This window comes from Heloderma suspectum, chromosome 1 (genome assembly GCF_057233095.1).
Source record: "Heloderma suspectum isolate Gila_16-S chromosome 1, 16-S_ref, whole genome shotgun sequence".
NCBI classification, from domain to species: Eukaryota; Metazoa; Chordata; class Lepidosauria; order Squamata; family Helodermatidae; genus Heloderma; species Heloderma suspectum.
The window spans coordinates 371,095,045-371,110,446 of NC_139458.1; the positions used below are offsets into that span (position 1 = coordinate 371,095,045).

General features: G+C 44.1%; 1 long non-coding RNA gene across 1 annotated transcript; it reads right to left on the minus strand.

Moving 5' to 3' along the window:
- Nucleotides 1-314: 314 nt before the first annotated feature.
- Nucleotides 315-2,429, minus strand: LOC146359848 (uncharacterized). The gene is made up of 3 exons (XR_014787405.1): nucleotides 1,768-2,429; nucleotides 973-1,108; nucleotides 315-718 (listed from the first exon to the last, which is right to left on the minus strand). It is a non-coding gene; the product is annotated as an uncharacterized LOC146359848 (long non-coding RNA).
- Nucleotides 2,430-15,402: the final 12,973 nt, after the last annotated feature.

Below are 15,402 nucleotides of genomic sequence, written 5' to 3' on the forward strand. Positions count from 1 at the left end.
CATGAGAGCCACTAGCCTCCACTGCTGGTAGATCAATGGTTGGATCCCTTCTGCCCCCACATGCCCCATTTCAAGGTTTTCCATCAGTTAACACTCGCAGGGCATGGCTGCCAGTACAGCTACACCTGCAGACCTCTCCACAGGTGTAGTGGCAGGGCCTCACCACCACCACTGGACGTCCTCTTCACCAGTGGAGACCAGTGGAGGGGCACCTCCACCTAATCCTAACCCCTTTCAGCAAGTTAGATCTGGGGGTTAGGATTGCTCTGTGTCATGGGTCCAATCGTTCAGACACACACTCCGGCATTCTGACACAGGATGCCCAAAATCAGTGAGACTGTTTTATTGTAACAAATCCCATGGTAAAAGCATAATGGTTACATTCTTCAGAAATCGTATGGCTGGTGACAATTCCATAACAGTCAAAAGCTAATAACTATAACTTTGTCAGTGATCTATACAACGTTGTTTCCCTGTTATAACCTCTATGGCTCAGAATACAGGGCAAGGGGCTTGAATGATTCCTGGCATAAGCCATCCTAGGCAGTAGTGTAGTGGCAAATTCAGAAGTGCAGGGTCCCTTCGTGACAGTCACAGTCACACCCCCTCACAGCCATGCCCCTTCTAAGATTGTACAACCTTGTAAGATATACAGCCTTCAACTGGGATCCAAAAACAGTGCAGCTGAGAGTAAGGCAGGGGCATTTCAATTTGATGTCTGAGAAAAAAACGCAGGGGTGTTAATCTTTTTCACTCACTCACTCAAACATTTTAGGTTTTCAAAATATGATATTCTGTGGAAGCTTCACCCTCTCAACTAAGCCCTCATGGACAGATCCCTTCTCATTTAAACAGCCCCCTTGCACATTCCCTTAGCACCCCAACATTACCCATTCATTATATCTCTCCCATCCCATAACAGAAACATCCACACACCCAGCTGGATTGAACCGCACACACACACAGACCTACCTTCTTTCTCCTCTCCCCCCAACTGATTTTTTTCTGTTTCACTTTCCTCCACCAGGGTTTGTTTGCCCAGATACATGCCAGCCTTGTACCAAAAAGTGTAGCTGACAGAGCAGGTTGCATTTGGCCGTTCTGCTTACTGTAGAAATTAATGTTCAAGAATTAACAGTGCAATCCAATGGGTCTTTATTTCAAATTAAATTTACAGAGATCTTGGGAAGGCAGCTAAGGCTGCAGTCCTACCCACACTTACCTGGGAGAAAGCCCAATTGGCAATTGGGACTGACTTCTGAGTAAACATGCATAGGATTGTGTCATAAATCCTAAAAACTGGCACAAACCAGCCACCTACCCTGCCTCATAAGTAAATAATGGTGGCAGTAGCACCCCCTGCCCCCGCTGCTGTGGCCAGCAGCGTGGTCCTGGTGGCCAGTGTTGCAGGAGACGAGGGCAGTGCCGGATCCGCAAGCACGGAACAGGGACGGACAGAGAAGCCAAGAGCTGAGGAGGAGAAGGGGGGCGAGAGGAGGCTGCAGAGCTCCCTCAGGCTCCCTCGCTTGCTCGCTCCCTTTGTCTGGCCAGCAGCCAAGAGGCAGCTGCCTGCACTCCCTCTGCTCCCTCCTCCTTCCCTAGCAGACTGCGACCCGGCTGGGGGCTGGCTTCAAAAAAAGTGCCGGAGCAACGCCCCGGCGTGATCCACCACCACTACACCTCTGATCCCAGGCAATGAAAGACAAGGGTTTTCTAGAAAAAGACCTAAACAAAATTAAATCCACACATGCAGAGGTTTAGTCTAACCTTGAAATCTTTGTTGGACCCTCCATGCTACGTGGATCAAGGCCTATCAAATCCAAGAGTCAAGGCACAGGTTCAAGTGTAAGTCCAGAGTAATCCCACACAGATTTCGACGACTGTAGGTTCCTCTTTGGTATCTCCACGCTACACGGGTCCAGGCACAGAAAAGGCCAAGAGTCATGATCAGTCCAAGCCAGCTAGCAGCTCTGGGCTACTGACAATGAAGATACATAATCCTTAGCAAACAAGAGTTCAAGGTCTATGAAAAGTATAGCAGTTCTTTCCATTGCAGGTTCTTAACAATACAAAGTTGAAAGAGACAAGAGTCCCAGTTGAATGAAGAGTACAAGTGAAAAGTGCCTCAAGAGGCTCAGACGGTAGTAAGTCCAAACCGAGAAGATTTGGGGCATTGGAGACGAGAATGTTCCTAACAAAGGCTCCCAGCCTGCGCATCTGCTTAAAAGCAAAGTGTGGCTGTGAAAGCCCTCCTCCTGAATAACTATAACTGACCAGGGATTTTAGTCCATCAACAAGACCCAAACAGGGCATCTCCACTTTGCCCTTCAGGGGCAAGGCTTCAACCTGTGTGACATCTCTGTACGCCTCCCCCCCCCCCCCCGCCCTTATGTTAGGTTGTCACAGAGAAGCTGCCAGCTTCCTTCCCTGCCAAGGCCGAAGCTGGCAGCTGGGAGTAGCCTGCTTTCCTCTGAGAACACTGACAGAGATAAGCTCACACTGATTCCGACATTCCAGAGCCTGAATAGGCCCAAGTCCTTCCAAACCACTTCTGATCAGATTCTGGCTATACTTAAGGCCTGCTGCAGCCCTTGAGCTGGCCCACAACACCCTGTAAGATTTTGCAGCAATGTTAGACAACTGAGAGAGTTAGGAATCAACAAAGTATCCTTTTATTAAAAATAATAGTTAGATAAGTACATACGCATTAGGAAATTTCAGAGAACGTAGGCCAGAAATGGATAAAACTGATTCTTCATTTCCTGGCAACTGTCACTTGTCGCAAATTCAAGTCCTTCCCAATATTCAGTTTCTGTGTTGCTAATAAAATACCTGGCTTTGATTCAGATGAATAATTATTCTGTAGATGAAGGAAGTTCTGTTCATGTCAATATAATATAATATAACATAACACACTTTTCAGAGGCAGTTTGAGAGACACCAACAAAATTTACTTTAGTGACACAGACCAGCACCAAATAAACATCCATGGGCCTACATTCATAGAATCATAGAATAGTAGGGTTGGAAGGGGCCTACAAGGCGATCGAGTCCAACCCCCTGCTTGGGAAGTGGTAGTAACAATATATATGTGTTAAGAGCTGCTGAGGCTTGAGCTGGGAGCTCTTGGGTTTGTGTAATGAGCCACTGGACTGCATGTTGGAGCCTCTGCATGGACAGTTTAGTGCCAGTGGAGGCTGGTGGCTCCGATGTCAGGGAGGCGTAGAATCCGCTCAGGGTTTTGGTCAGAACCAGTCAGAACTGCAAAGGAGCTATCCAAGTTCTGACTGGTTCTGACCGAATCCCGGAGTGGATTGAATGCTCCACTGACATCATAGCCACCAGCCTCCACTGTTTAGTGTTCTCAGGCTGACTGAGCCTTTCTACCCAGGCCGGCTACTGGATCCTCATAGGCAGGAAGGAGTATAAGAGGGCTTTCTGTTCCAGTTAAGCCTTGGGTGAGCAGCAAGGTCTTTCTGAGCTAGATAAATGCAGACATCCAAAGAGGCAGCTGCCTAGAGTGTCTGGAACTTCCAGCGATGCTCTACCTGGTATGGGCGATCTCTATGGTAGAGATTTCCTAGCGATGGCTATAGCGGCCGGCATGACCCAATTCCTGCCACGGTGGCTGCTGGGATATGTGGCCGCTATGGTGGGAGGATGATACGGGAACCGTGCTATGGGGATGGGTAAGGGAACCACGCTGCCCTGCATGGTTCTGCGGTCGTGTGTGGGGTTCACGTGTCATTGTTCCCTTAACCCTCCCCACTCCCCTAAGCATGGTTCTCCTACCCACCCTCCCCCTGTGATCATGTGAACATGCCCACTGTCTTTCTCCTGTCCCTACACTTTGTGTGAGATTTTAATTTCAGCCTTCCACTTAACTCAATGCAGCTGAACTGATATTGAACACTCCTTGATTAACCTCCTTCCCCCATTGATTAGAATGTTCTGTGGCATCACAAATAGTCAGCAAATGGTCCCAGTGGAACAAGCAGGGACTAGTGGCGGGGGGATGGTACTAGTGGAACTTACAAAATATGCAGGGAGGGAAAATGCAACAGCCAGTTATTACACCATATACCATTTGCATGTTCACACACACTCAGGATTCCTCAAGAGTTAGAGGGGAGAAAGTACCTTAAGAAGCAGAAGGAATTATCCCTACTTAATATTTTTTCCCATTGCATCACAAGAGATAAAATCTTTCCCAAGTACAACTGTATAACTAAACATTAAAAATGTAACAATAGCAGCATTTACTTAAAAAAAAAAAATCAGGAGCCGGCAGGCCTGTGGAACTGTTAAACACCACAGTTTTTACATGGAGAAATTCACTGTAATTTTCGTTGCGATTTTAGTCACATAAAAACTTTAAGAAAAAAATAAATGAAATATACAAAGAGCATAGGTAAAATGGAGATATTGTTTGTGGGGCCTGTATCAAGATACTGGAATCGATGCCCACCCGCTAAGAGGAATGGTGCTATTCATGGCTCTGGAAATCCTGGAACTGCCTTGTAGTGCAGGTCAGGCCTGGGGTGGGGCATTTCAGGAATAAGGCAGGGAACCTTTTCCCCCTTTCCCCACCCAAGACCTTCCCCTTTTGTACTATATATAGTTAGGAGGCCGCCAGCCAAACCCAAGCATTTTATTGGTGCCAATGTGGGATTTCCTGGCAATGCAAATACCGGCTTCAAGACTGCAGCAAGGGAAGAAAGAGTCCCGTCCCCCCCCCCCCACTTCCACATCTTCTGCGATCTCAGTAATGATCAGCTTCCACACCAGCTGATGCTATTTAGGTTTTTTTTAAACCTGCATATTAAATGGAAAGACACATTCAATGTCACATCTACCTTGGCCCACAGTCTGCCTGACTTCTGGTTTTTTAGATCGGTTCCCCTCTCTTTTTCTCTCTGTAGGCTCAGCCGCAATCAACATTCTGTAACAGGGGTGGGCAACTTCTGGCCCTCACGACGTTTTGACCTACAACTCACATCAGCCCTCACTAGCATAGCCAATGGTGAGGGATGATGGGAGTTGTAGGTCAAAACATCTGGAGGACCACAAACTGCCCACCCCTGGCCTATAAGCTCACAGGTTGCTGTCAGCCAGTTTTTTAAATGTCACTTTAAGTTATAAATTTACATACCTCTGTGTACTTAGGGCATTTCCCAAGTATGTAGAACTGAAGCCACTACATTTTGTGGGGTGACTCCATTTCACTTCCAAACTTATAGGCACTCTCCCACCTCCTGAGTTTGCTATTAGCGGGAATTATGTTTGGAAGCACTTGCTTGAAAAGACTTTTTTGCTATCTCTAAATGAAATGTAATTGATATATGGCGTAATTATGCATGCAGTTGAAGATGGTGAAATCTCAGTGGGGTTTTAACAGCCAGCTGTGCACAAGATTGTAGCCTTTGCACATCATTGTGCATCAAAATATCTGTTGTTACATGCTATGCTGATATATGTGTGTGTGTGTGTGTGTGTGTGTGTGTATATATATATATATATATGCATTAAAAGATATTTTAAAGGTCATCATGCTTAATCCATGTCCCTGAAATATCAAGATTACCTAGCATGTATTTATTCAACCTCTTCTTTATGAGGGTTATATATATGTGGGCTAAAATCTGGCTGATTGACATTACTTAGTTTTCTAAACAACATTTATTGCTGCCCAACTGCTTTTATATTTAGGGCATTGTTTTCAACTTTATTCAAGCTCACTTTAGATTGTAGTAAATAAAATCCATTGCATTCTGTCCTTTTCTCTTCATTATGGCATATATTTGAAGAGTGCTACCCTATCCCCATTTGATATTTTGGTATTTCTAACCTGCCCTTCATCCTGAAGGGTTATATTGTAAAATAAAAATACAGTATAATCAAAGAGCAGTATAAAATACAGTATAATAAAGTACAACACATCAACCTTCAATAATAATAATAAGACAAAAAGGCAATGCAACCATAAAATTACCAGGCAGAACAGAAGCCAAAGCCAACAACTCCAAGCCAACGCAAAGTGCCTGAGCAAATACAAGTATCTTGACCAGATGCAGAAAAGACTGTAGTGTCAGTCCCAAACTTCTTTAGGGAGGGAATCTCAAACTATGTATAGCTAAAATAGTCCCCTTTCTTTTAACTGTTCCTTATATAGCCCTTTATTAACCCAACTGTTTTCCTCTCCAGTTTAAGGGGGGAAAGCTTTTTGAATTTGTTTCCCCCAAAGGGGGAACGACGCCATATCTACCCAGTTCTGACATCCTTCCTTCATTGACCTGAATGCTATCATACACATTTACAGCATGCAATCTTGCTTCCTACAGTTTCACTTCACTTCACAAGCTATACAACTGCTCTGTGTCAAGATTGTAATCATAAATGAAATCAGCCCCTAAATCCATCTTTCCATTATAGGCTACTGCAGTTCTTTTACACTCTCATTTTTATGGCTTTTTAGCCTGCCTCATCATAAACTTTCAATCCAAGTAAGCACAGTAGAAACAAAATTCAATACAAGCCATAAATAAAATATGAATATCCAAAGTAAAATGGTCTCATACTTGCTTAAGCTCAGACATTCAAAGCCAATCCATATACAGATGGGTCCTAAACAATGTTCAGCCTTGAGCTTTGGCAGGTTTGACAGGGGAGGGTGTGTGATGGACTGAGGAAGGTGTTAAGGGATTTAACTCCTTTGAATTTACCTTGGATATCCTGAAATTCTATGCAAAGTCATGTCACATGGGGAGAAGGGCCAAATCAGTTTCACCAGTGATTCTATTCTCCTTTTTGCTCTGCTTTAAAAGACATCATAAACTTCAGAAGGGAAATGGGCTCTTCTCCTATGAAAGCGGACACTAAACAAAAATGTACCACTGCCAGTACCTGCCTGGGCTTCCCTGCCATCTTTTATCCAGAGAGAGAATGATTTCACAAGGATCTCAACCCCACCCCAATTCTGTGAGTCTGGCTGTGAACAGAGATAGTTAGAAAAGGTCACGCTGCTTGGGCACATCTAGTCTGGCAGATTCCCTGCTGTTATGGAGATTAGCTGAGGGGTGGCTGACCTCAGAGACAGCCATAAGTTGACAGTTCTGTAAGAGGCTTAACTTTATCTCTCCCCGCCCCCCAAGGAGTGTCCAGATTGAGCCTGGGGTGAGAACAATAGAAGCAAGTTAAATTTGTAGTCTTGGGCAGTCTGCTGAAAACTGGGGCTGAAAAGAGGCAGAGAGCTGACTTTGCTCTCTGCAGGAAATCCTGTGGGACATGTGATGGGGAACAGGAATCTGTTGGGGAGTTAATGCTTTGGACCCTCAACTTCTGCTCAGCCTGCATATATGTATAAATAAATCTTACATCACAGAAATGCCACAAGTCTCCAGTGACTTCCCTCTAAGGAAGCTGAACCTTGAGTAAGTGCTGGAACCCCTAAAACTTCTCACTGCTTGGGCATAGGGTCCATGCATGTGAAAATATGTATCACCTCTCAGGAGTAGTTACTGCATGGTTATTCATCAAAGGCACACTTACTGAGCTTTACCATTCTTGACTTCCAGACCTCCGCTGCTTTTACCCTAGGAACCTGTGGATGTGGTTCTGCAGCTTCAGCTGAATGGTGGGTTCATGTTTAGGCAAGACAGTTTAAGATTCAAATCTTTTAGAAGCTTTACTACATTGAAGAAAACATCACTTAGACAGAATGTGTGTTTCACTTACACAGGCGTGAAACAAAAAAAACCCCTCTTTATATACCAGAGCCGATATTACACACGGACAGATGTAACAAATTTCCAACGGCCTTTTTCTCCCACAAAATTCAGCTATGGGCAGGGGCAATGTGAAATAGAGAAATAGCATGTGGGAGGCAGTGTTTAAGCCTTTCCCCACTCATCACTTCTGCTTCTCCACTCACCCTCCCTTAGGGCACCTTTCTCTTCATTTCCCCTCAACCTCATTTGTCTTCACAAACATGGTACCTTGAAGGCATTGGTGAGGAAGAGAATTTTTCACCAACTTCATCTGCTGAGAAGCTGCAACCATTTCATTCCTAATGAGCCTCATTTCAGCTTCAGCCTAGCAACTTTGCTGGGCCCAGAGAAATGGAGGGGAGGAGGAAAGTGATCCAAGCATTACTTACTGCTTTCAGGAATATAATTTATTCTAGAATTTAAATATTACCAGAAAAGATTTTTCTTTAATTAATTCTACCCTCCTTTTTTTGTTTTTAGCCCGCAGACCTGTCTTCTTAGAAACAGATGAGGCTTCATTGTAAGGACTGTGCAATAAACAGAAGAAGGTTCTCTAATTTTCAGATGGAATTTTCCAGAATTACATAACCAGCTGTTTGGCAAATAAGCTATTGCAACACAGGAGATCTTAATTAAATTATCACAAAAAAAACCTACATAATTTCGAAGCTCTTTTTCTCCTTAGGATTTTTCTTATTATAAAGACCAGAGGAGGGGAGATGGTCAGGGAAATCTACAACTCAACAGCTGTTTCAGGCACCTAAATGTATTACTGCAAAGAAGTCTCATTTATTGCTGAAAATATATTAGAAAGATTGGGTGATAGTCCAGTGCATTTTTCAATTGGCAGGTTACACTTCATTAAACTTGTTCACAGAGGAAAATAAAGTATACAACAGATGGAAAGGTTAGCAAAAGTATATTCATAGGAGTCAGTTGTTCTTTCCTGCCCATTTTGCCTTCTTACAAAGGAAAATGTGTAAGAAAAACACCCCAGATTAGGTTTCTGCTATTTATTTCCCACTTGTATACATTGATAGAACAAAGCTGGCTACTTGAAAAAGCTTTTTGTCCATCATACAGCTATAAGAAAAAACAAATATCTTAAAATGGTTAATAATCAGTGCTATGACAATCAGTGTTCTGGGTATAATCCTATGCTGCCCACCACACCCCAGCAGGAAGTACTGCTAGTGCAATGGGAAGTTAGCAGTTTTTAAAGCAACCAGAAATGAGTGAAAACACTCATTTCTGGAATGGGGCAGCTTAGGGGAGATTCCAGAAGGGAGCTCCACTGCTGTGTTCCAGTCTGAAAACAAGTGTTTCTGCTCATTTCCAGGTTTGCTTTAGGAAGCACTACCCCCACCCCCACCCCCGATTCACCAGCTGTTTCTCCCGCTGGCACAATGGAATGAGCAGGAGCACAGCAGAAGTATTGGATACTGCCCAATATTTCCAATTCTCATTGCTCTTGCGTATTTTCATAATAACCATGCCAGATATTAGGCAAAAAATTGTGATTTGCCTAGGGCCACTTCGTGATGTTTTCAGTATATGAACATGGGTTTCCCCAAGTCCAAACCCACCCATCTTACCTGCCATTGCACCACTCTGGCCCATCAGAAAGGTACCTTCCTTGAAACATTGTCTGGTGATAACTCTCACAAAGGAGGGATATAATTAGGTATTGTGATTGGCCCATACAAGGCAACCTCTTTTATTTATTTATTTATTTATTTATTTATTTCATTTCTATACCACCCTATAGCCGAAGCTCTATCACTAAAACTGTTAACAATTATAAAATCCTAAGAGGTATCATTCAGCCCAAGTGTCTACTTAGTTAGAGCTAAGAAATGCTGATGGATTTCCACAAATGAAACTGCAGTATGTAGTTGTTCAAAAAGATTTCTTTCCTTTAAAGTACAAGAACATTCATTACAATCCCACCCACAAACTCTTTCTGTGATATTCCTGGAAGCTCTGTCTTCTTTTTAAAAGGATCTGGCTAGTTCTAGATCATTCTTAAAAATTAGTGGCAGACTCATCAGTTTGCTGGCTTGCATTGGAGAGATTCAGCTAGACCAGGATTACAAGGCCAGCCCTCCTATAAGGCAAAGTGAGGTGGCTGCCTCAGGCGGCGGATGCAGGGACACAGGGAGTGGCAGTGAAGTATTGGAGGACAGAGCTGTGTGTGCCACATGGCCTGCCCTGTGCTCCCTAAGCTAATCTGTTGTCTGCAGATGCAGTGGAGAAGGCCGTCCCATGGCTAGTGCTGAAGTATGATTAAGGGCTCCTTCACACTGAGCTTTTATCCTGCAATTGAGATTGCTCCTTCACGGAAGTTTGCGGGCTCTTTACATGATGCCATGATCATTCAAGGCATTTCCTGCACTAAATGAAATAAAAGAGAGCTTTGGCTATTGGGCGGTATAGAAATGAAATAAATAAATAAATAAATAAATAAAAATGCAGGACTCGATGGTCTTATAGGCCCCTTCCAACCCTACTATTCTATGAAATGCCCTTTCTTCCATTTTTAAATAGATCGCGGATAATGAGCTATCAAATTACCCCGTTGTGTTCTGCTTCAGTTTCCTCTGTGATAAGAGGAAAAGCAGCAAGAAGAGGAGTGAGATCAATGAAAGATAATGGAAGACTCAGATATGGGGAGAAAGAGGGGGAAGGGGGTTGGGGGAAAGGAAGCACAAGAAAAATGAAGTCATTGAGATCCTGCATTTAAAACAGAAACAGAAAGTCCCATTTTAAATGCAGGATTTTAGGCTGGTGTAGAAATGCCGTAAGTTGCCAATTCAGTTGGCTTCTGCATGTGAAGTTGCGGGGGGGGGGGGACCATCTTGACCTTCACTCAAGGCAGCAAAATGTCTTGAGCCAGCCCTAGATGCACCCTCTGTGCCACCTGGGTCTGGAGCTTGGCCCTCTTGGCAGGAAACGTGCCTGAAAATGATCTTCCTCTCCACCCACCCACCCAGTCAACTCACTCTATGGCTGTGGCTTTTGGAAACTTTTTCCAAATCCAAATCATCCAGTTTTACTTATCCTCAAGGCCATTCATCCAGATTGCTGCTATAGCTGCTGACACAAGTAAACCAACTCCAGATGGTGCCGTGAACGGGCCCACAGTCCAATCCAATTTCTCCAGTTTGTCTTGGGCACTGGCATTTTGATACATTCCAATGTGTGTTTATAAATGTCATTTTTTTAGACATTGTGTATGAAGAAAGGTAATATCTTGAATAATGCAGGAACAATTAAAGAAAGTGTGGGCTTCAGTGATGCAGTTTTGCAATCTCTATAAATAAGAAAATATATTGTTATGGCTGCTAGCCAACCATCCCTTTCATTAGGCAGATTAGTGGTTAATGGTCCAGATAAGAGGTTTTTTTTCCCCCATGGGAACTAACAGCTAGGAAATAGTTCTAGAGGGTTTGAATGCAAGAGTTACCAGAATTTCGAAGGTAACATACCCATTCCCCATTGACCTGACGTAAGTGGACGGGGCTGGTGTGTGTGTGTGTGTGTGTGCATGCGTGTGCATGTGTGTGTGTGCATGTGCATGTGTGTGTATGCTTGTGTGAAGGGACAAAAAAGAGGCAGCTTTGGGACAAGGACAAGCAAAGCAGAAGCTGAGGGTTAGCTGAAGGTTCAAGGCAACTTTGACTGCAGTGTGCTCCCCTCTGGAGATCTGATATGAGGTAGCAGTTCTGTTAGTCAGAGTGTATACATTGCCCGACTCATGCATTTGTATTTGCTCTAGTCATGCATTTGTAAATGAGCAGATAATACAGAAGCACCATAAACTTCCAGTGCTCTGTCCTGCAAAGGAAGCCAAACCCAGGTGCCCCTGGAACATCCCAATATCACACAAGTGGACTTCTGTTTGTGCAGCGGATTTCCCCCTTCCTGCACTCCCCCCCACCCCCAATCTGCTCTGGAGAATCCCCAAACCCTCTGATGAAGAGTAGGGGTCATGGACAAGTTACAGGGTAGGAGGAATTCATTCCACTAGCGATGTCCTTTCTGTTGGCAGACAGATACCATTAGATACAACGCAATATGTCCAAATCATTGCTTACGAGGATTTAATAAAATAACAAACAATCCTTGCATTGTGGGAGTGTTCATCTTTAGGTTTAGAAGTTTTTATTTTAAACCAGAGTCCTTTCACACATCTCTGCTGCTTTTATTCTATGAGTGTAGGTGTATGTGTGGGCGTGGGGCAGGGGGAGTTCAGGAACCATCATAATAAAAGATTTGTAACTGGTTTGGAATACATAAAATCAGCTGATTAGAAACTTTAAAATTCAGTTTATGATCAGTTTAAACCAAAGAAGAACTGCCAGCTGCCACAGAGTAGCCAGTTCAGTTTGAGGGAATGGCTCGGTACAGAGTGCTGACTTGATAGCATTTAAATGAGGAAATTTCAGTGCCAGCACAGTTTGGGGAAAATGAACAGGTGTTGCGACTGCAAGAAAGTCTAAAGCACAGTTTTCGTCAGTCCTGGCATCTGTCTCACCTTCAGCCATTACAAACTGACTAATGGAATTCCAGTTACCGACGCCACACTGGGGAACAAAAATGAACACGTTATTAAGCAGTGTGACCAACACCCTGTTTGTCCTGAAAAATAGTTGAAATCTATGCCTTAAAAAACACATGACCCACTATAACAATTGCTGAAGTTTAATTCAAGGTCAGGCAGGTAAAACTAATAATGATGCTGAACTTCAACCCACATCAAGCATTGGTACTAGAAAGATACTTGTGCATTGTAAAAGAGCCTTAGCATGGCTAAATCTCAAACAGAGGTACCTTTCAAAGGCAAGAAACTGCAATTAAAGTGAAGTCTGAGGTCAAAATTAGGCAATCCAAGTTGAAATCAGAAAAAAAAGTTGCTGATATTGAAAGGAGCAAAGTGCCATAGCCATTGTTTAAGTTGCTGGACCCTTCCTAACCTCAGTCAGATAGTTGGGGCAGGGGAAATGTTCTCCTATTGATTTAAAGTTCAGTCCAGCCAAGAAAAATATCAAATAGGAATTTGGGAATCTCAGGGAGATTCTCTGCATTGCTAAACTGAACACATGCTGTATGGTTCGAAGGGATAGGAAGATCTGACAACCAGCTGATTGACAGAATGTGTCATCCACTTTTAAGGTGCTGGAGCCTGAAATTAAGGTGCAGTGGCAGAGGTGTTGAAGTTCTTTTAGCCCAAGGGCCAAATTCCATCTTGGAGAAGCTCTCGGTGGCCGCATTCCTGTGGTGGGTGGGACCAGTGACAAAGGGGAGTGGCCAAAATACCAGCATAGTTTAGCTTAAAGCTCTTAGTAACAGTAACTAAGCCATTTTGACCTTTTAGAATGAAGAAAGAAACATGAAAAAGCTGGGAAACCACCAAATGATCAGCAGTTCATTTGTGGTCATCTGGGGAAGCCCGGGGGGTTGGATTGGGACCCCAGATGGGCTGGATTTGGCCTGAAGTTCGGCACCCCTGTGCTATGATATGTGTACAAGGTATTATTGTACACAGTGAAGTGCTGGGGGCTGGTATTATTTTAATTCGTCTGTTTGTTCGTTCGTTTATTATCCAGTTTTACACCCTGCTCTTCAATGACTTGCAGGGGCAGCTTACAATTCCTGTGCAGGGTACCCCACCAGACAGTGCAGGCAGTGACCCTGTCTGCATGTCAGCTGTGTGCCATGTGCCTGCCAGGGAAATAGTGGTGAGATTTCTAAGGTTACAGTGGCTTCTCTATGGCTAGTTCTCACATCACATCAGCAATGGGCAAAAAAAGCACAAAATCATGCTGCGTGCGCAGATCACATGGATACTTCCCATGCCTTCACTGAAACACCATTCTAGTCACTGTCACAGGGATAAGAATCACCACATTACTCCAGAAGTGTTTTGCGAGTCAGTTTTTATTGCAACTGGTAGAATACTGTTACATGGATTCCACAGTGACTATATTTGCAAAAAAAACATCCAACCCTATTCTCTAAGAAGACTAAAAACAAACAAGGAAACCAGCAGCAGCTATTGCTCTGGCTACAAGAAAAGCAGCAAATGTAGCCTCATGATCAGTGGAGGCCGGTGGCTCCGATTTCAGTGGGGCTGTAAATCCATTCTGGGTTTCAGTCAGAACCAGTGAGAACTCTTAAGGGGCTATCGAAGGTGCTGAACCTACCTTGGGCTCAGTCCAGGCTCCCCCTTCCGCTTCCCGAGTGGGGCAAAAGAGGAGAGAGCAGTGCAGGACAAGACAGAAGAGCGAGAGGGATGGATGTGCAGATCTTTATGCCAAAATCGGAGCTTAAACCAGTGGGAGGCAATCTGGTGCCCTCCAGGTGTTTTGCACTACAACTTCCATAAACCCCAGGCAGCATGGCCAACGGTCACAGATTACGGGAGCTGTAATCTAAAACATCTGCAGGGCACCCGGTTGTCTACCGCTGGGACCCTGCTTCTCTTCCCCACTGAGGACAGTGCTCATATTACAGCAGGTTTAGAGGAAGCCTAGCCCCCTCACCTTTTCTGTTGCCCCCTTTAGCTATTGTTTTTTTGGTGCCCATAATATGGAATAATTAGGGGAAGTTAGGGTGGGGGTGGGGCCTGTGAGTTTAATTAAGGGCAGTGGGGGCTGGTGGCTCCTATCTCAGTGGGGCAGTCAATCTCCTCTGGGTTTCAGTCAGAACCAGTCAGAACTCTAAAAGAGTTATTCAAGGGGCTGAACCCATTTTGGGGACAGAGTTCAGAACTTTGGATAGCTCCTTTAGAGTTCTGACTGGTTTTGACTGAAATCCAGAGTGGATTTGCTGCCCCGTTGGAATAGGAACCTCCAGCTTCTACTGGGTAAGGGCATCCTACCTTTCCCCCCATACTTCGAGCACTAGGCTGTGATAGCTCTGCCACTGACTTCCCTCCTGGCTAGGCAAGAAACAGGCATGCCATGAAAGAACATGTGACTGGCCACACTCTTGTGCCTGTATACTTCACACATATTCCCAAGCACAGTGGAATTGCTCCCTGAGTGAGCGACTCCCACATGCACCTTAATGGGGCCTATACAACCTGTTCCCAGGGTTCACCTGCAAAGTACAGGTCAAGGGTCTTTGCCAGTTAAATGTCCAAAAGGTCTCATAGATGTAAGGTATTCAGACTGCAAACTTACTAGGAAGCAAGCCCCATTTAACTCAATACTTCTGAGCAGACATGCTTACAATCATGCTTTTGGTGAATACTGGTTTTTAAATACTAGAAATGGATATGCCCATTGCCCTGTCTTGATCATAACAGTAACATTAAACATTAATTGGCTACATTTATTGAATGCAGAAAGGAAAGAGAAATTAAATACAGCCCCTAAAGTAAATGGAAAGAGAGCCCAAATGTGTGTGCTTTGGTTGACCTTGACAATTGAACGGACACTGCTGAGGGAGATCCCGTTTCAGGAGCAAAGCTGATTCACAAGAAACACTGGCCAAAATGTTCAAATTTAGGCATTGGCACCAAATTCCACAGTTAAAGCTGCTGGTATTCAGCTCCTGCAGGATACTTCCCCCTTATTCACATTCTTACAATATGTTATTAAAATGGAGGTTGGATTGGGAACACCACTAA